We start from the raw sequence: 21707 nt of genomic DNA on the forward strand, positions 1-21707 counted from the left end.
CCTTTATTATTGCATCTTCGTCTTGTGTAAAGCATTAAGACGATGCTTTTTTCGGAAGTGGGGGAGGGAGACGACGCTAGGTGGCCAGACGAAGCAAGCGTGCTTCGCATGAGTGCTCGCCTCGACGCTTCATCTCACCCGGAAAACCTCATCGGAGCCATCTATGAATTACTGGACCGTCTTCTGGTAATCAAGTACATTTGGCGGATAACCAGTTTTTAACCTTAAGTCCATATTTTCTGAAAGTCTGCTTGTTTGAAAATTCAAGGCGAAGAACGCTGCTCTGAGCCTAAGCGGCGCCGGGCCGTTGGCCTGAGGAAACGATACTCGCGTTTCCACGCACTGCGCGAGAATGGCTGACGACGGCACAGCTACGTCAACCAGAGCCACGACATCGATCGAAGAGAAAACTCAAGGGGGAGAGAATGCTACCAGCGTACCGCAAAAAAGAAGCCTTTTGACAACGAGGGATGGTTCGCTGCAACGTACCACCACTCAATGCTGATTGCCGTTCCGGAGACCGGGGCCGAAGTGGTAGACAAATCAACGTCGAGCCAACCAAAACAGAAAGGAATCCTCTTCGGAAAGATAAACTTCATCCACTGGCAAAAACCGACTTTCAGGTCATTATTAGACTGAGAGATGGGCTCAACATCAGTAAACTACGCACGCATCAGATGGCACGCACTATAACTAAGGTATGTGGTAAGCCAGACATATGCAACGAAGGCAACCTGCTTATATGGCTGCACAATGTATCTAATATTGTCATAATCAGAACGCCAACCATGGAGGCCGCCAACATTGTGCAGAGCCTCCGATGTCCACGTTTTGGTGCAAAAGACTACACAGTGATGACTTACTTAGCGGCGCCGGACAACTCGTGAAAGGGTGTGATTCACGGACTGGAGGCCGGGACCACACCAACCAAATTACTAGCCCACCTTTGGGTGCGCATCAAAGGAGTGTAAATACCTTATGTGAGAATGCTTGGAAAACCCCAAGTTTCGTCATTACCTTCGAGGGCAAGATCGCCCCGCGCTATGTTTACTACTATGATGGTGAGACGCGTTGCTACCTCTATCGATCATCGCGGCAAATTTGCTATATATGCTTCAAGTCTGGGCGTAGGGTAGACGCAAGCCTGATACCAGACGCCGTTGTCTGCTCAAATTGTTCGAGCCAGTCATAGACCTGTGAGCCCCGGTGTGCGCTATGCAAGGAAGCGCACCCTACACGGGCAAAGCGGTGCAAGAAACACCTCAGGAGACCGAAAAGCCTACGACTAAGAACAAAAGAGTAGACGGCCGCCGGAGCACAAGGCGCCGATGGACGCGGCCGGGCCCGGAAACTCTGGTTCAGCAGGAATGGCAGCAAATCATAGAGGTCCAAATCAGCATCAAAACCACGGTCATGGTAGAGCTCGGCGTCTAGGACCCGCCACGCTCCAGAAACCAAAAAAAAACAGGCAGAAGAAACCCGTGATCAGGAAGGAAGATGACGGTACGGTGAGCAGGAAAGCGCTTTTTTTCTCTGCCTCTCCCACTGCTCCAAAGAACACGAATACACAGACAGTATTGGTTGGTAAGAATGGCAGTGCGCCACCTAACGACAAAGTAAAGGAATTAAGGCAGACTATTCAGACACTCAGGGCAGAAAACCCCGATCTTCCGAAGAAACTAAATGATCTCATAGATGACCTGAAGGCCCTGAGAACAAGACAGTCCAATGCTAACTCCCAAAACAGGCTTAACTCTGACAACTACCGTAGGGCGCCAAGAATTCACAACTACCATGGCTGTCAAGAAAAGGCCGTAGAAAATCTCAGCAACCTCATCTCTAACATGCAAAATGAGGCATGCAAGCATAGAAAACATGTGGTACAACTCACGGCCATGAAATCCAGAGGCAAACACTACGCTCGGCCATTATCTGAGTATGGCGAGCAGCCATAAATGCTCGGTCAAGTTAGAAACCTTTAAATTATGGCAGTGGAACTGTTCGTGGAATCCGTCGAAAGCAGGGTCTTCTGAATCAACACAACAATAAATGCACAACTCCACCAGACATCATCGTTCTCCAGGAAACTAGATGCTCACCAAAAGTCACCGGCTTTTCAGTTTATAAGGGTCTTTGTCAAAGTAAGGTTGCTACTCTGGTTGCCAAAGTGGTCACTGCAATCAGACATAAAATAAATACAACAGACATTGACCACGTTCTCAATGAAATAATAACGAAAAAGAACCGACAAAAGCATATATTTCGCCAATATCTACAGCCCTCCCAGCCAGTGGAAAACCAACTTCAGCTCCCTTCTGCGCAAGGCAGAACAAGCAGCAGGCAAAACGGTTCATGTCAAGCTTAGAGACTTTAAGGCGTGGCACAAGAGCTGGGGATACGTCAAGGAAACTCAGAAAGGCAGTGATTTTGCGACAGAAGCTGATCACAGAAGGCTAAGCCTCATTACAGACCACACTCAACCAACGCGAGTGGCGAATAGTATCAACCGATATACGCGCCCGGGCTTGGCGTTCGTTAAAGGGGTCAGGGAGGCCCGATATGAAAACGGTGGGGAAACGCTTGGCTGTGACAACTGCATTTTGCGCATACAGATAGAAACCCTCCCGTATGAGAAACGACTTGGCCTGGCTCAACTTACAGACTGGGAAGCTTTTAGAAAAACTAAGACAGAATTTGAGGACAAAGAAATCACTGACATTGAGAGTTGGGTCCCAGGAATCAAGGCAGACTGGAAACCATCAACCCGAGAAGTTACCCTATCTACAAACACGCTCGATGTGGACAAGATTCTCCTGCTCCGTTGGGACGCCCGCCGGTGCCTATTAAGAAGATGGAAGTGGCAGAAACACAACCGCAAACTGAGACTTAGGATCGCCGCAGTCACCAGGAAAGTCGAAGAGTATGCAACGGAGCTGTCAAGGCGCAACTTGGACCGAAAATGCAACGAGCTAAAAGGTACACTAGGTTTGAAAAGGACATGGGCCTTGCTAAGGGCTCTCATAGACCCAACCACGACCAAAACTGAAACTTGTAAGACAACCTAAAAGATTGCACACCGATTCGAAGGCACAGACCAGGAACTGCTAGAACACATCAAGCAGCGCTATATTGGCGATACAACGAATACTGACTGCAGCCTGGCATACATTGGTGAAGGTACTCCCACTCTAGATGAACCCATTACCACAGAAGAAGTTCGACATGCTAAGCTGTCGGCAACAAAGAACACTACGCCGGAAAGGATGGCATTAGCAACGCTATGATACGGAACCTTGGTGACAAATCTCTCACAGTGTTTACAGAATTCATCAACAAACATTGGGAACAGGTTACCGTTCCAAACGACTGGAAACATGCGGAAATAATGATCATTCCAAAGTGTGGAAAGGCTCCATGCTTGTAAAATTTTAGGACATATTTCGTTGACCTCCTGTCTGGGAAAAGCATACGACAGAATCGTGCTTCAGAGGCTGGAGACCTACCTGCAAGACTACGAACTCATGCCGCACACTATGTTTGACTTCCGAAGTTGCGTCTCAACACAGGACGTGCTCCTACAAATCAAGCAGGAGGCGCTTACGGATTTTTCAAAAATTGATGAAAACGTATAACTTGCACTGAACCTTAAGGGTGCTATCGACAATGACAGTCATAAGACTGTCCTAGAGGGGCTTATCAAATTAGGTTGTGGAAAGAGAATAGACAACTACATCAAAGCTTATCTCACTAATAGAATCGCCACAATCGGCATAGGAGGCATTCGCACTGATACGTTTAATACGCCCACAAAAGGAACATCCAAAGATTTTGTGATATCACCGATGTTGTTCAACATCGTTAGGATTGGCTTAGCTCGTAACCTCGAAAACATTGAGGGACTCAGACATGCCATCTACACAGACGATGTTACAATCTGGGTGACAAGAGGATCTCTCGGATAGAAACAAGATCTTCTGCAGCTCGCAGCAGATACAGTTCATGACTACGTTTATCAATGCGGCCTCGTCTGCTCTCCGGAGAAATCAGAAGTCCTGAGAGTCTACAGACGAAGATACGATCTGCAAAACTCCATAGACGTCTATATAGGGGGGAAGAAGATTCCAGAAGTGTCCCAAATGAAGATTCTCGGCATATGAATACAAAGCAACTGTCGTAAAGACCACACCATCAGACAGCTGTTAAACACTACAGCGCTGATCACGAGGATTATCACCAGAATCTTTAACCTAATACAGGGCAAGAGGTAGGAAGACACTCGTAGGTTAGTAGAGGCCCTCGTGGTCAGTGAAACTGTGTACAGTGTCCCCTACCAAACACCATTCCCACCGGAAAAAGAAGAATTAGAGGCAATCCTTAGAAAAACCTATAAATGCGCCCTTGTTCTACATGTCAGCACCTCGACAGAGAAATCCCTTAAACTCGGGATAAACAACACTGTGCAAAAACACATCGGGGCGCATCTTTTTGCGCAGTAAATGAGACTACTGCTGACTGCTACGGGCTGGTACACGCTGCATACATTGGGCGTGAGGGGTGCTTGCATTGAAATCAATAACACGGTGAGCATGCCAAATGACATTCGCTATATCATTGAAGTCAGTCCAATACCTCAAAACATGAATCTGAAAATCCATAAGGCTCCAATAAAATCCACATCAGAAGCACAAGAAACAAATTTCAAGGTTAGAACCGACGTATTGTACGTTGACGCGACCACATACAGAGAGCGATCCAGGACAGTTGTAAGCGTTGTTGGTCACCAAATTAGGAAAGTTAACAGCGCTTCGATCAGTAGCAACAACATCCTCGAGGCTGAGGAAGTAGCGATCGCACTCTCCAACACACACCAGAGCGAAGAGTCTACTACAGAAATAGTTACTGACTCGCAAGAAGCGTCTCGACGGTACTGCAGTGGACGCATATCCAGTGGTGACATTCGCATACTCAAGGGAAGAAAAATCAACTTCTCGAGCTGCTCCATTACGTGGACACCAGGCCATGAAACTGACAAGGAACCAGCGTGCCGACGCCATTGCCCGAGAATACGCTGACTGGGGGGCGCACAACGACGAGGAATCAGCCACAGTTACTAGAGGATATGGAGCAATTTTAGAACACCAGAGAGCCCTGAGGAGAATATACTCCCCTCCCCACAAAGACTCAGCAGAGAGCAGTCGGTTTCCTGGAGACAGCTACAGACTATTACGTACCCCAATCTCAGTCTTCTGAGTAAAATCTATGCGGGAATTTACGCCAACAAATGTCCGCTATGCAGAGAATACCCCACACTTTACCACGTGGCATGGGCCTGCCAACACACACAGGTAGTGCCAAAAACTGTACACCAACCCAGGAGCAGTCGGAGGCTGCGTTGTCCTGCTGTGAGCCTGAAAAACTGCTGAAGCTGATCGACAGAGCTTGCAAGATGGCAACGGCCACAGGGGCCCTGGACTGAGAGCTCCACCTTCAACGGAAAAATATTTGTAATAAAGTTTTGCATTCATTCATTCATTCAGATTGGGCAATGTCACGTTACTTTCCTTAAGTTTTGTTATCACCCCGTTACACTACATTCAGCGCTAACCACACCTATGATGCTCGGGAAGCTTCTAGGCTTTAGTATATCGTTTTGTTAAGATTACGGCCAATTTTAGAACGTCACAGATTATTCGGGAGCCTAGGTCACCGCTAGCGATAGCACTATAATATTCCATGGCAAGGGTATAAATGTCGACACGCTTCACCGCTTGTCAGTTGATTGACGGCCGATGCTCCATTCGTCACTATCAGTGCAGGACAGCTACTGTACTCCTACTTCCTGTTCACCCGGCGCAGGTTCGCCCAAATAAGCAGTTTATTATTCGACTCGCAGTGTGTTCCGTTCGTCCACGTCACGACCCTGTGACAATACGGGTAATTTGGGACGTTACAACACGCATATCAATCAATCTCGGTCGCAGCAGCTCATTAACATTAATTGCATATAAGCACTTAGACGCTCTTTGTATTTCAACCTTGGCAAAAAGTGGCTGTCTTTGGAGAGAAGCAGTGCGTAGAAATATAGCTGTCTTGCGAACATTTTCTCTGAGTATTTTGTTTTCACGGCTCAGTGTACTGAAGACACAAAATTCAAATTACTTGTGCGCGTGAGAACAGCTTGAGTGACAGAAAGTGTGTGCTGATATACACATGTTCACGCAATGCACACCCTGTACAACATTGACTTTCAACCACACCGCAACGACCAACAAGCTTCTAAAGCCACAGGAAATGCAATGCGCCCACATCGATTAGCAGGGTCCGCTAGTAACGGATCTGAAATACGTTCCAAAACCCCCAATACTCTGTTAAGACCAAGGTAGTTCGGTAGTGTGTACAATTATTTTTTTCTGTAAGTCTTCCTAATTGCAGACAATATTTAAATATGTTGTTCTATTCTAGTGTCGTTCGTTCCCTATTTATGAACTGTCTGATAGAATCAAATGGTCTAATTGTTCGTGTGAATTTTGTTGTGACATTTATTGCGAGGAATACAAGATTACAGACTTTCAGCATTTTGTGCAAGGTGGGATGACGCACGAACGATTCTTGGTACCATCCCGATACTTGTTCGAACGCACAGAGCACCAATAACCTGACAGTTTTACAAAAATACCAATCAGCCAGACAAAAAATAGCAGGTATACCAGGAACGTGTAGGCGTCGTTTAAAGTATAACTGTTAAAAATGTGGCATTTATTGTGTTCGGGCACCTAAGTGAACATGCTTGCGTCGATGTCAGCATTTAACAATAACTTTGCCAATCTTACTCCGTCTATATAAAGAACGAGAAGCAAGTAATTTGTTAACTCTCCGAAGAAAGTACCTCGCAAAAGCCAGAGGGCAATACTGCGGATCAGCAAGCAGATGGTATGGCGCACTATCTCTTCATAACAGTGCTGTGCATTTTTCTTCTGATTGGTAAGTTGTGAATTGCTAAAAACAAATGAGGCTGCAACTTTAAGTAAAACTGAAAGATGCATTTTAGACTCATACTATCATCATCAACTGCCTGACTAAGTCCACTGCAGGACAAACACCTCTTCCATGTTCCGCCAGTCAACTCGGTCCTGTGTTTGCTGCTGCCAATTTATATCCGGAAACTTGTTAATCTAATCTGCCCACCTAACCTTCTGTCTCCACCTAACTCACTCGCCTTCTCTAGGAATTCAGCTAGTTGCTGCTAAACAAACTACAGTTTCTGTCAATTCAGATATAGAAATTTTCGTAAACTAGTGTATAGATACCTGCTTGTTGCAAGTATTCGAGAGAATCTGTACAAAAGCGGCGTTCTAAATCACTAGCTATCTTCTCCATCGAGGCGTTCATCTCTTGCAGAGTCAAAATAATTCAATCTAAAGATAAAGTTGTTGGTAGTTCTTTTCTTGACCACAGATACGCTAACAAAGCATGCTTACTGTTTGATTTGGAAAAATAATCGAAACCTAGACTCTCATATTCTTCGTTCGCGCGTTTAACAGTGCGCCTAAATACGCCGGCAAAAACTGATAGTCTTTTCTATTTGTAGGACAGTGATTATGCAAAAGCTTCTTTCAAGCGGCTTTATATCTTCTGTAATCTCGCGTACATTCATCAGTACACCAACTACAGCATGGTTGTTTACTCAATGGAATTATAAACTTAGCATTTTTTCGACATTTCTCTAGTATGGAGCCGACCTTAGGTGCAATATCCTGGCCATTGTCATTCTCAACTTTTGCAGTGCCCGAACGCAGACAGATTTGAAGTTTCCTATGGTTGAGATATACTGGAGGTTGCTGCTCAAAAGTTGTTATTGGACATAAAATGCCAAAACCTATCGCAAGATGGTTGCTGTTGGTTACAGAGTGAACCACGGACCATGACGAAACATTATTAGCATCGGTAGAAAAAGTCGAATCTAACACTGCTTGAGCCTGACCTCGAACGAAGGTTACGTGTCCTTTATTTATACACGAGAAACTTTTGTCAATGAACCAATTCGACAAACGTCTACCACACAGGTCTCTTTGATAGACAAAAAGGTTAAATAGCAAGAAATTTGGTGCAGTGAAACACACAAAACACATCGTACGCAGTTTGCGTTCACTGTTCTGTCATAACGTTTTTGAATGAACTAAGACGCCCAGGAAGCCTTGCGCATAAAGGATATCAGTTTTCTTTCTTCATCTACGAAGTACAGGACTTCAACACTTTAATTATTTTCCTACTTATCATATTCATTTATCAATTGATTTGCGTTATACGCATGGCAAGACTGCTGCGTACACAGCTCAGTAATGTATATTTACTTGTCATGTGCTAGCTTGAGAGTTGAAATTTGAGCAAGTTGATGCGTATTCATCCTCATTTTAGCTGCGCACTGGGAGACGACGAATGAAAAAGAAGATTGTCCACAACACGGGCACTGATTCGCAACAAAATTTTTTTCAGAAAGAGAAACATAAAATATAAAGGTGAAGAAAGACTGGATGGAAAACTGATAATATTTGTAATCAACATATGCAGGTGGCGCTTATGTATCGGAGATCCGCATCACTTAGCCTGATAGAAGGTACACCGATACATTTTTCTTCTTTGCTTCAGATGCCGAAAGCTTTGATGGCCTTTCTTGCTATCTGTTGTATGCCATGACAGTATCTTAGTGTCAGCGAAGAATGGATCGACACAACATTGTTTACACTGTGCGGCGAGTCAAAATATTTTGGTGTCTGAATGTGATCGCTCATGCTCCCTAAGACAGTTATTGACGCATGCTCCCCTTTGTTCGACGTATGTTTTACCCCGTGATGGTACGATTTTGGAGACGATGGCCTTTTTGCGATCAGAAAAATGAAAAGTGTGTTTGATGCCGCTATTTTCCCGAACCATTTCTTTTTCTGATTTGTGTGTGTTGAGCTAGCGTTGAGCGAGCCTTGCAGGCTGACATGTCATGGTATAGTTTTATTTTTTATCATACTTAGATTAAGGCACCGATATGTTTCTAACAAAAAAACAACTGGTTGGGTTTTTTTTCTTACTTCAACTGCAACGTCCTGCTTATTCAAAAAATAGAGGTTTCCACTACCTAACAGCCTTGTTCCTCAGCAATGTTATTTTGCACACGATGAATTCACATGGAAAACATTGCATTTTAGAGAAAGGAATGACCAAACCGAATATGCAAGAGCTGTATCAACTGCAACATGATGGAAACGAACAACAGCGGGCCGTATTTGTTGAAGAAAGAGGTATGTATCGAAAGTTCAAAGCAGTCCAACTGTGTTTAGAGTATTGTTAAAAATTATAATTCAGTGAGCTGCGTAACTGCTACGCGGCTCACTCATTATTGTCGCTCCTAATAAAGTAAGGAGGACGATGGCGAAAAATATACAGATAAACGTGGTTTTTAGCAAGTTTCTAGGTGGGTTAGTCTACTTGCAATATTGTCAATATATACTGATAATACGGTTATTTTACGTTCATTCTATGCACGCTTGCGGGTCGCTCCTTCAGTGAACATAGTGCGAACAGTGTTGCACGCCCACAGTTACCACAGGTTGATTATTTTAAACTTTTTAAATATCAGGGTACCCACATGCATACCACAGCGCATAGTAGGCTATAACGGGCCACGGGTGACTAACAGTCTACGTAAACCAAAAGTAGTAAAAAAGGTTTTGATAGTTACATTTATCATGGATTACGTCACATCACTTAGCGTGTTTGACAGCACGGAGGCCCCATTCTTTGTTCTGCGGTATTGTGACAAATCATCGCTTGGCTTCGAACTTGCCATGCGTCCAGCATCTGCATTATGGAGTCTCCTTCAACCTGATGTGCGCTTATCGGTTCCTAAAATTGTTAAAAAAGCACGCATGTGACCGCTAGCCCTGAAGCAATTGACTTTGCGTCTGCTGTACGAAACATACTTTGGCCGCATACATATTTACACTGATGGCTGCACTAATTTTTACAGCTTTACAGGAGGACTGGTTGTTTCATATAGTAATGTGTTGTTTCAATACAAGTTTTCTCACACCACGACGACGATAGCAGCAGAACTCGCAGCGCTCTAAGGCGCAGTTAAGTACATTCTTCAGCAGCGACCTAATCAATGGGCCATTTTTTTTCGCGACTCGTGGTCAGCCTTACAGACGCTATGGTTTGTTACGCAGCACGGGTTACTTGAACAATCAGTATATGAGATCAGCCATGCCTACCTCCAAAGCGCTCGAGAAAGGTCAAAGTAGTGTATTTCAATGGTTACCGAGTCATTGCGGAATTATCGGCAGTGACCGCACGGATGAAGCTGCTCGATCGGCTCATGACCAAGACCTGTCTACGCCCATACAAACCTTGAGAACGAACGCTGGAAGGCGACTACAAACACTTGCTCGCCGTATAACTCTCCTACAATAGAATGCGCTGGGTTTCTTCAATAGGCACCTGTATTCGATCGACCCAAACTTGCAACTTCGTTTGCCATCCTGCTCCCATGATGTGCTGAAACAATGCTGTGCCGCATGAGGTTGGGCATGGCATTTACGAAGCGTACTCTCGTCTCCGCGGAACGGTGAGCAGTTCGGCATGCAACATCTGCGCCTGCGAGGAGACGCTTGAGCACATTCCACAGCACTGCCCAGCATACCAGTCTGAACGACGTATTATAGAAGCCAAGCTCCGTCAGCTGGACTCACGGCCGCTGACAGAAAAGATCCTGGGACCTCGGCCGACGGTTTCGCATACGCGCAAAGCCACGAAAGTCCTTTTGTACTTTTTAACGACCACCAGGCTTCACGACCGCTTGTCAAAGAACAGCATGAGACCATGCTAGGTAGTCTCGAACTGACGATTCATCCACCTCTTTCTTACTTCTCTTCTTTTCTATCTCTTTCTTTTCTATTGTTCTCCATCTTCCCCACCCAAACTGCAGGGTAGCCATCCGAGACAAGCTTGGTTAAGCTCCCTGCCTTTCCTCTTTCTATCTCTCTCTCTCCATAGCTCTCCACTACGGCGTCTCTCATAATTATATCATATTTTTGAGACGTTAAACCCCACAGATCAATCAATCAGTTGATGTTTATGTACCATAGGTGGTTTAGACAATCTAAATTACGTAATGGTTGTGGCGTAGGTCATAAGGCACATTGCGAGGACATTGCATTTCAATATATTTAGAATGATTAAGCTTGATTTCATTAAAAACGTGAGGGAGCAAATCCAACTCATATAATTGATTTACCTTCATAACAGAGTGTCCCAACTACGCAGAGGCGTTTGCGTTTGGTGTATGCTAATACCACGGACGCAAGCAAACGTGGGGGTTCGACTCTTTCCAACGTGCTGCCGTGCGTTGATTAGCCGTGCCCGGAAATAAGGGGATACTGTGGATTTAGCCAGCGCCAGCTGATAGGACTGTTAAGGCCCCCTTGAAGAGGCAACACATCCCTATGGCTCTGGATTCACGTAGACGGCAGCCATGGACTGGCCCACCCAGCGGAAGTCGGCAGTCACCTTTTCCTATTTCTCTTTCCCCTCATCTTCGTCTTTCTTTGTTATTTCGATCTGTCATCTCTTGACATCGTTTACTTCAGCGTCTCTCGGCAGCAAGAAATAACTTGCTGTGTATATCCGACCTTGGGTAGATATATTAGAATATAGAGGTCATGTAGAGCTGCCGCCTGCTTTTTCTCTGTGTCTCAAGCGTCCCCTCGTAAAGATCTGTGGGGGTGGCTGGCATGGCTGCCGAATAAGCAGCATAATTCATGCGATCCTCTAACCTTTTTAAAACCGATCGCTCCTCGAAAAGGTGGAGGACTGACGAAATCTTCAAACTGCTGCCCAAAAAAGAATGGCAACTTTCGAAAATACCGTGTTATTCAATGCCAGAGTACGAAAAAGAAAGCGAGCAGTATATATCCTTTCTTTGTATCAAAGTGTCTCATGGAAACACTGGGCGCAGGCTACAAAGCCAATGGGACCACCGGTGGTGACCTGCTCCTTGAATTGCAAGATCATCTACATTACGAAATACTACGCAACTTGACAGCGTTCGGTGACCATCCAATCACAATTATCCAACATCGTACAGTGAACACCGTAAAGGGTTTTGTATTTGACGGCGACCTGATGGAACTATTCGATAACGAACTCCTAGAACGCTGGAACGATGAAATTGTCATCCTTTTGCAGCACATTAAAATATAAATAGACAGTCGAAAAATTCTAACCAAATACATTATACTAACTTTTGGTTCCACAACGATTCCTACTAAAATTACAACAGGCTACTTAAACAACAAGTGATACCTTGCATTTCATGCTCTTGGCTCTGCTTCAAGTGCCAGCGTTTTGGTCATGGCAGTCGGCGGTGCCAAGGGACGCTTACATGCGTCAAATGCGGCAGCAGAGGACTCACGACAGCTGTCGATTTGAACTGCACTATGCCACTTGTGGAGACCAATTGGCATATTCTATGTCCTGCGTGGTCTGGAAGAAAAAAATTGTATTATAGCTATCAAATTCAAGGTAAACCTCAGCTTTTAAGAGGCGAGGCAGCATGTTTTTCCGCATTAGGCAGGGAACACTTCATACACTGAAGCAGAGCGAGGAGGGTCACCACCACAATGGTTATCGGTGATGCCTCGGATCACGCCAGGCGTGCCGAAGCAAACGCCGCAAGCCCCAATGGTGGGGGCACCTTGGGTGGCCCCGCCCGTTCTGAACATGGCCTTACCCAAGGCTCCTGTGAACCCTGGTAACAGCCAGAGCAGCACGCCAACTAAAGACGTTGCATAAACCTTCGGCGAAGTGAAGTCGAAAGCTTCGTTCTTCTCGACAAAGCCTACCATACGTGCACGACTATCTGTCCCCTATCCAGAACCAATAGACACAACGTGCTCACTGGCGCAGGCTGCGCCGAACGAGCAGTGCAATTGAGTCGACCACTATTAAAAAGGCTAAACACTTACTATGGAGCCTTCGAAAGGCTCTGTAAATTATGTCACTTTTTTTTCTTTTCAGACACCAGTTACTCCCATCTTGTACACATAGCACTTTTTTAGTCCCAGTATGGAGACACAAATTCTATGATGGAACATTAAAAAACTGCTTCGAAACCTCCAAGATGTCCAAAAAACATTCACACAAAGTTTCTCCAAAAGTGCTGTGACTACAAGAAACACACCTAACATACAAGAATACAAACTTTTTAAATTTTTCCATGCTTGTTGACCACGTACAGATAGGTTTTAAATCATGCAGCTTTGCAATATGCGAGCAGCTAATTCAACTTGGCTTGAATAAGATAACAAAAAAGGCTGACAAGAACGGCTTCACGCTTTATCCACAAAAAAGCACTTGCGTTTTCTTCTCAAGTAAGAGAGGTGTCTATCCGCATCCGGATATTCAGCTGCATGGTCAGTGACTACACTCTCAGTGAAATTTTGGCTAGAACGCAAGTCAACAGGCAGGAAATTAGGTCACATTTTCGTCGCTTATAGTCTGTTCGTTGCGTGGCTCTATAGCCGCGTCCCAGAGGAAGCGGCCCTATTTGAAGGGGCCTTCATAATGGCCGGGACAATAATTAGCCGGGATTTTAAGTCGAATGTCTCCTGGCCTGCGGTTACGCGTGACATTTCCGTAGACGGCCCGGCCCTGACATGGTTACAGAAAAAAATGTTATTTCACGCTTAGGAGAGCAGTTTCTCACCAATAAAGTGGTGAATATTACAACTACAGGTAATTTGAAAACCTTTAGTATTGCAATCAAATGTATCTGCGAGATTAACCAGCAAAGCACACTCAACCATATAGTGTAACTCCCAATCGCACGCACATGAAGCTGACTTCTTACCGATTGCACCACACTGCTACCGCATGAAGGTGATTTTTTTTGCGGTGTATATATATACCAAATGATTTTTTGGGGGAATCGTAGGCAGAATTTCACTTTTCTGTGCCATAAGCATTTTTTTGTGCATGCTTGTGATCAAAGAATAGTTTGTAGGGCGTCATTACCTCGAGATAACCACGGTGAGCGCTTTCGGATACGACTTTGGTTCGGGGTGCGCCATTCCACAAGAACTACTAGCGTTTTTTTTGCGTCCTCTTAGTGCTTTTCCGTGAACCACTTGTGTATCGTTGACTGAAAATTCGTGGATACCAGCGCGATGACGCTGTGTTCAGCTCTCGAAACCTACGTATGTTTCTCGAACGTGCGTGTGCTGTGAGCAATTTCGCCTATTTGATACGCGAAGTGCAAGCATGCCAGACACAGCAGCGTATTTTCAGCTGTTCGAACATAACGCGATTTCTCATGCAAGAGTAGGACTTTCCTCATCATAAAAGTTGTTTCGTGATATGCTTTCGACCAAAGATTGAAGCTTAGTGAGAATATTTTGATGAACACTGAAGTGTACTATTGTTAGGCTGGTAATTTTTTACGTTGCTTATTATTCTGTGAAAGAAGCAAAGTATAGTTTGGTGGTCGCTTAAACAAAATGTGAACACTCCAGTTAAAACAGAAGGGAACTCGTGATTTGTGGCACGGATATATACACTGTAAGCAAAAACCATCCGAGTTTGGGGTTTTTGCGGCTCATGACCTCTGAAAACTCTCTCGGGTTTAAAATTACTACCTCGTGTAGGAGTAAAAGATGGTACATGACATAGTTTTACCACCACCTCTCAGGCAAGTAGTAAAAGGATGTCAAAATCCAGCTTTACCACGTAGAGAGTTTTTTGTCACGTGATTTTTAACCGGCGTTTCAGAGTTTATTACGACGTGACTGCAAGGTGCAGCTGCTTCGGTGGCTTTTGCCCCATGCCCCCCATTGTGACACTCTCAGTGAATCATGAAGGTACGTGAGGACCACAGATCTTTTTTTTTTTGGCATCTCTGTGCCTCAGAACTGACCTCGAGTCAACGCACTTTCACTGGAACTGGTGAGGCAGCATAAGCACAACAAACGAGAACCGCATTCTGTGAGCGAAAAAGAAAAAAAAGACGGGGGGGGGATCTCAAAAGAAGGAAAAAGAGAAAGAAAACCTGCTGTGGAAAGTTGTCCGGCATATTTTCGCAAATTGTTGGCTTTTGCTTGGCGGTGGCCTTGTAGACAGACGGTGCAAGACGCTCGGTATCTGTGTGTCTCGTTGGGCTGATGGATCTCACGTGTTTCCAACATCATCGAACGATTGTGCGCTTCCGAGCGCCTCCGAACCTGCACGTCGTGGATATCTCGCTTCCGAGCCGAATCGCGAAGATCTGCCAGTGGTAACAAAATGAATCTGGTGTCATCGTCCGTGCTTGCCTACTGGAGAAGCAATAAGCAAAATGCTTCACTCTGTCGTAGGCACTGAGCCGCGGCCGCCAGTGACCAGTGGGAGTGTGTCGTCGGGGCAGGTGAAAGGAGCATCGCATATATCTCGTTCCACAGTAGGCGATGTCTGCATGAGTAAAGTGCTGCCCGAATTGCCCATCTCATGCACCAACTGTTCTCAAACATGTAGCGCGAAGCTGATACGAGGCAGACGGAACCAACAAGCGGCTGCCGGTGAGCACGAAGAAAACCCGGACGGTGATCTTTCGTTGGAAGTATGCATACACCGCCTCGTCCCCATAAGATAACGGTCACTTGTTCATTTGTGTCTGAAATGACGACAAAATTCGCACAAAATATGTGTTCTGTGATCGCCAGCTGTGCTTCATCGGATAGCCGTGCTCCTCGAAGAGGCCTAGAACGCCGTCGGTAAGAAGCTTGTGTGCAGGCGTGCACCGCTCCTCTACGCCCGTTCTGATGAATACGTGGTGCTACTGCGTTTGTGCACCGTCACTCAATGAAAATCATTGAGCTACCCTGGTTTGTGCGTACTTAGGTATATTTTATGGACTTGTGCATCAGCAGTGCTAACACGCGTGGGGCCGTGAGCCCGGTGTGCCAAGTAATTATTGGATACTCAAAAAGGTGAGATCGGGTAGACTTACTATAAAAGGTCGGTGTGACATTTAGTGCCCTGCAGCCCACCTTAAGTTTACGCTTGCACCTTCAACTGTTGTTGTTAATCAATGCAAAAAAAGAGCTCTCCTACCGGTACTACAGGGCTGGTCGAAAAGTCGCGCCTATATATACCGGATTGTCAAAGTGTATAGTTGAGAAACGCGTGCATTAACGGATAGAACTCTCACATCACAGTGTCTGTACGATCCGTTAATGAGTGTTTCGTGGAAGCTGTTATAAAAGTGCGAGATGTGTATAAGACTACTGACTGTAATGAAATTGTAATATCTTTGTTTGACGCGTTGTCACGCATGAAACACGTGTGATAGCGATTGTCATGTTAGCTTGACCTGTAGTCAAGAAGGCAATAAAGAAAAAAAAGAAACGCGTGCAGTCTGTTCGCGTGGTGTATTATTCTGCATTTGTTGGGTGTGCGTGTTTGGCTGTATGTGAATCTATGTGTCACCAATTCTGCCGTTTAATAAATTCAATCAATTCTGCTATTTAATAAATTTGTCGACTCTGGGCGAATGCACCCGTCAATTTTTATTTTTTTATCACCGGAAATAACTCCCAGAAATCACCTCGAAAACCTTGTGAAGCCAGTAAAAATTTACTCTCTCTATACTCGCTCAAGACCTCACTGGGGTAAATAATTACTACTCTCCCTATGTTCAAAAACACAGTTAGCACGAGAGTAAATTTTTACCTCGATAGTAGGTGGTAAAAAAAACTCAGGAAAGGTAGTGCGCTAGAGGACAAATGGTTTACCGAGTTTTTGAGGTTATTTCAGGTCATTTTCGTTTAGTGTGTGGTAACGTATCACTCTCGATAGTTATTCTTGTTGGTGACTGGATTACTATATATTAGTCAAGTCCATCAATGATGTCAAGAAATAAACGTCGTGGGAACCTGGGAATCTCCAGCTAAAACAACAGGCGTATTGAGGGTACGTGCATAATCAAGGTCACGCACAAACTTAATAATTTCGGCAGTTTCACTTTATATGGGGCGATAACCACAAGCAACCAAGGTTCCAAAACATTTAAAATTGATTGATTCATAAAGTGTACAAACAGCATACAACTCTAAAAAAATCTCGTACTGAAGATTTTCTTCAAAGATCAATGCAACGACACCGCCTTTACGCCTTTCTCTAACTACCCCTTCATATTTGTGTCCAGGGAATGACGCATAAGTGTCACTTGTGAGCCACATTTCCGTGTAAGCGAGTATATCAAGTCTGCAATTCAAAGAATGCAAAGCTGCCTGTATTTCGAACCTTTTATTTGTCATGCTTCTATTATTGACGTGAAAAACTCATATCTTGTCAGTGTGACGAACAAGAAAACTCCGCACAGCTTAATAAAAGATGAAGAATCGTGGTAAGATTGCGTGTTTTGAGACTCCTTGAAAAATAAAGGAAGGCGAAGCTGATAAGCAAGACGGAAGAACAACAAAGCCCTTTTGAATTATTCTATGTCGGCATCACATCATATATAAATTGCCGACTAACGGCTGCACATGCGCACAAACAGCTTACCATTGCTGTGCCATGCAAAGTCATACTTCTTTTCTGTGGCCATTTCTCTCATCATCCACATTATTTTTTTTATCTGCGATGTTAAAAACCAAGAAAGTACACTGTTGGCATAGGCTGGCGCATATTCTGCCTCTTTTCCTCCACATATTATTCATCATACGCGAGAAAAATGAACCAGTACTGCTGGGGTTTAGACACGTTTAGTTGGGAATCTATGAATGAGTGTTCAAGTCCTATACGATTGCGTTGTTCTTTAGAAATATATTCTCATTTTCAACCTACACAGGACCATGCACTTCCACGTTATTCCTTTGCATATACTGTTCGACGCTGTCTATTTGTTGTCGTAATTTCACAAATTCCCGGTCTGCGTTCGTCGTCTCAATCTTTTCAAATCTTTTCTTTAAAACAAGAATTTTTGTTGACCTAAACTTCATATTTCCTAGTAATTTTTCACACTGATCTGAAATAAACTGGAGAGACCTTTTCATACTTTCTACGCTTTGTTTGACCTGCAAAAGGACATCCAGCTTCTGTTTAATTTCGGGCAGTTCCATACACTTTGTGTTAAGTTCCATGAGGATCTTTTGAGCGAGTGACTGTTCGTTTTGTGCTTGCGTCCTCACTGTTCGAGGGCTTCGAACAGCTAAAAATACGCATGTTTGACATTTCTAGCTTTTTTAGCAGTGTCTGTCATTGCTTTGTAGTTTGCCTTACTCGTAGAAGAACAGGCACACAAATTATAATTACAACTGCATTCTCAACCGATAAGGCAAGAGCCATTTGTTGGAAGTGACTGATCACACACCAGGCATGTATTGAAAGTATAATTAGCGTTTCTCTCCCAAATGGGTTCAAAAGCAAGAGTAAGGACTCAAGGGCCGGCACGAACACCTGTGCCTGCGCACATAAGATTCACTGGTAATGGTATAGCTAGAATCGCTCAGCAGCATTGACTTCCAGCGTGTATTTGTATCATCAACATCATCATCATCATCATCATCAGCCTGACTACATGCACTGCAGGACAAAGTTCTCTCCCATGTTCTGCCAGTTACCTCGGTCCTGTGCTTGCTGCTCCCAATTTATACCCGCAGATGACACCCCACCAGTAATGAAAGAAGGAGCCAGAAAAGCTTTAGAGAGCATACAAAGAGGCAAAGCTGCTCGTGACGTTCAGGTAACGTCAGATCTGCTGAAAGAGAGAGGACAGATTGTGTTAGAAAAACTAGCCACCCTGCTTACGAGGTGCCTCCTGACGGGAAGAGTACAGAGTCTTGGAAGAATACTAACATCATCTTAATTCATTAGAAAGGACATGACAAGGGCTTGAAGAATTACAGGCCGATCAGCTTGTTCTCCATAGTATACAAGCAATTTACAAAGGTAATTGGTAACAGTGTTAAGGAAACATTAGAATTCAATCAACCAAAGGAACAAGCTGGATTTCAAACAGGCTACTCAACAATTCACCACATTCATACCATCAATCAGGCATTAGAGAAAAGCTCAGAATACAGCCAATTGCTATACATAGCCTTCATTGATTACAAGAAGGTGTTTGATTCAGTAGAATTATCAGCAGTCATGCAAACACTGCGGAATCAGGGCGTCGATGAAGCATACATAAACATCCTGGAAGAATTCTACAGAGGATCAACTGCTACCACAGTTTTTCATAAAGTGAGCAACAGAATACCAATCAAAATGGGCGTAAGGCAGCGGGATACACTGTCCCCTAGTGCTATTTACCGCATGCTTACGGGAGGTTTTCAGAGGCCTAGAATGGGAACAGTGAGGTATAGGAGTTAATGGAGTGTACTATAGTAACCTGCGCTTCGCTGATGACATTGCATTGCTAAGTAACTCAGGGGACAAATTGCAACTTATGATTACGCAGTTAGACAAAGAGCGAAGAAAGGTGGGCTTTAAAATTATTCTGCAGAAAACGAAAGTAGTGTGTGTTATACATATGCACCAAAAGCAAAAGTAAAAAGGTGAAGAAGACCTACCTATGTAGTGAAAGATTTCTTAGTCACTTGAAAAGGATCTCAGTGGTGCCACTACCGCTTAGTGTGTGTAGATCCTTCGTCGGTACAGCGTGCTTTTATGTCTTGTCTGTAACGTAAAGACCATGTCAGCTTCAGGGCCATTGGCTGTCCACCTTTGTGCTGGGGCATTATTGTGGCACTTTTAATTGCGAGTTCAATTTGCAAAGAGAACAAGAACCTGAAAAGTAAGACATTTAGCTATGGCACTGAAGCGTTGTTCAATAATAAGCTACGGAACAGATTTGAGGTGTTCAGCAGATAGGAATGTTCGTTTTGCTGCGCATATTCATTGAAGCTGTTACAATTTTTGTTTTTGCGTTTAACGTAATTAACACTATCTGCTGGTGATGATGTTATGCAGCATGCATTTACGTGGCTATAAAAGCAGGCCTTACAGTTGTTATATGTTTTGTTGCACTTCAAAATGAGAGATGCAGAAACATAGCTTCTTTCTTCGGCAGCCGGAGAAAGATACGGCTGCCAACTTGGAGGGGGAAAATGCAAGGACAAAGAGAAAGGATGTTACGGAAGGGAACCTTCAAAGAACTCGTGCCCTGAGAACAGAGTTTGCTGCAAGTTTTAATAAAGCACTAACCACCTCACATTGCCCAGAGCACTCTGAAGTGAATAATCTATTTTTGTTTAGAATAAACTTAAGTCGATTTGTCACCTATTCGTGTTAAATGCAGATATTGAAGTTGAAATACACGTTGAACCACTGGGAATAATATTCAGGAATGGATTATTTGTGCGGCAGTATGTACACAATAGGGATTTATTTTGTAATGAAATATTTTCATAATATGACAAAATCTCTCATGTATATGGCAGTAAAAAAGGCGTGAAATTTGTTCATAGACTTAAATAGCGTTTACCTATTAGGAGGAGAGCTGCATTGCATTCTTTCGTCTACCAGTTATCACAAGTAGTGTAGTCAAATGGCATTCACTGAAACATCGTAAGGTGACGCTAATTGTCTCGTCAAAAAGAGCCATAGATTTTGTCTATGGCCTTGAAAAACCGTAAATAGGATGAAGCTTTTGTACAACATAAATAAGATCTAGATGCAGGCTCAGAAAAAAATCTCGCACATAAAACAAATAAAGTGCAGACCACGGCGAAGGGCACGTTTTCTTCACGAACACGAGCCCGTGCTTGTCCTTTTCTGCTCGAGTGTTTCACAACAATTAAGAGCAAGCATATAGTTGACATAACGATTAAAACATCTGTGCCCTATCACTTCACCGATGGTGGCAATGATATCTAAGGAAGCATTATGAGGTTTATAGAAGTATTTGTAAATGTAAATATGTGGTTTTCAATCACGAGCTTTAACCCAGGAGAAGAGAAATGTCTCTAAGCCTGCACTAATTCACGCAAAGCTTAATGCAAAGCGAGGTTGACCGGCCTCATACTTTTTTATTACAAGATTATGCCGAACTTCGTTGTAGCAAGGCTGAACTTGGCTTGAAATTCGCTGTTAAGAAATTGGGCTTGGAATGAACTTGGATGTAGTCAGGTTGAACTAACCATGATCCTAGCTTTAGCGTTTGATACAGCTTAGGTGTTGGGACGAAGTTATGACCACATGTTACCTGAGATATATGAGGCCTTGCATATGATTTACACAAGGAGACAGGTAGGTGTGTAAGTATGCCTTCAAACTTACTAACAAAAATTCGTTTCATGGAAGGTGCATGCATGAAGCGCCGCTTGGCGTAGGTAGCTGGTATGAACGGATGAATAAGTACGATACTATCAATTTAAATTTTTTTACTCTTCAATTTGTATGTTACTTGTCCAGAGCAAAATTTGAGGTTGACGTCTAGCAGCCGTACTGTTTGCACCTTTCTCTTTCTTGTTCTGGTCCGTTATAGTATTTATTTCAGTCAAAATCAAGTGGCCTAAATTTCAGGTTCAGCTGCAAAACTTCATAATTGAATGGGCCCTGCTCTTATTTCTCCTTTTGGCTCCATTTCCTTTGTAACCTACGTTAAGCTTGTCGGTAATGCCAGCTATCGGATGCGACTGATTTTTTGCCCTAAACAATGAATTTGTACTTTCTAAGGTGCA

Source organism: Rhipicephalus microplus, chromosome 2 (assembly GCF_043290135.1).
Source record: "Rhipicephalus microplus isolate Deutch F79 chromosome 2, USDA_Rmic, whole genome shotgun sequence".
Taxonomy (NCBI): Eukaryota; Metazoa; Arthropoda; class Arachnida; order Ixodida; family Ixodidae; genus Rhipicephalus; species Rhipicephalus microplus.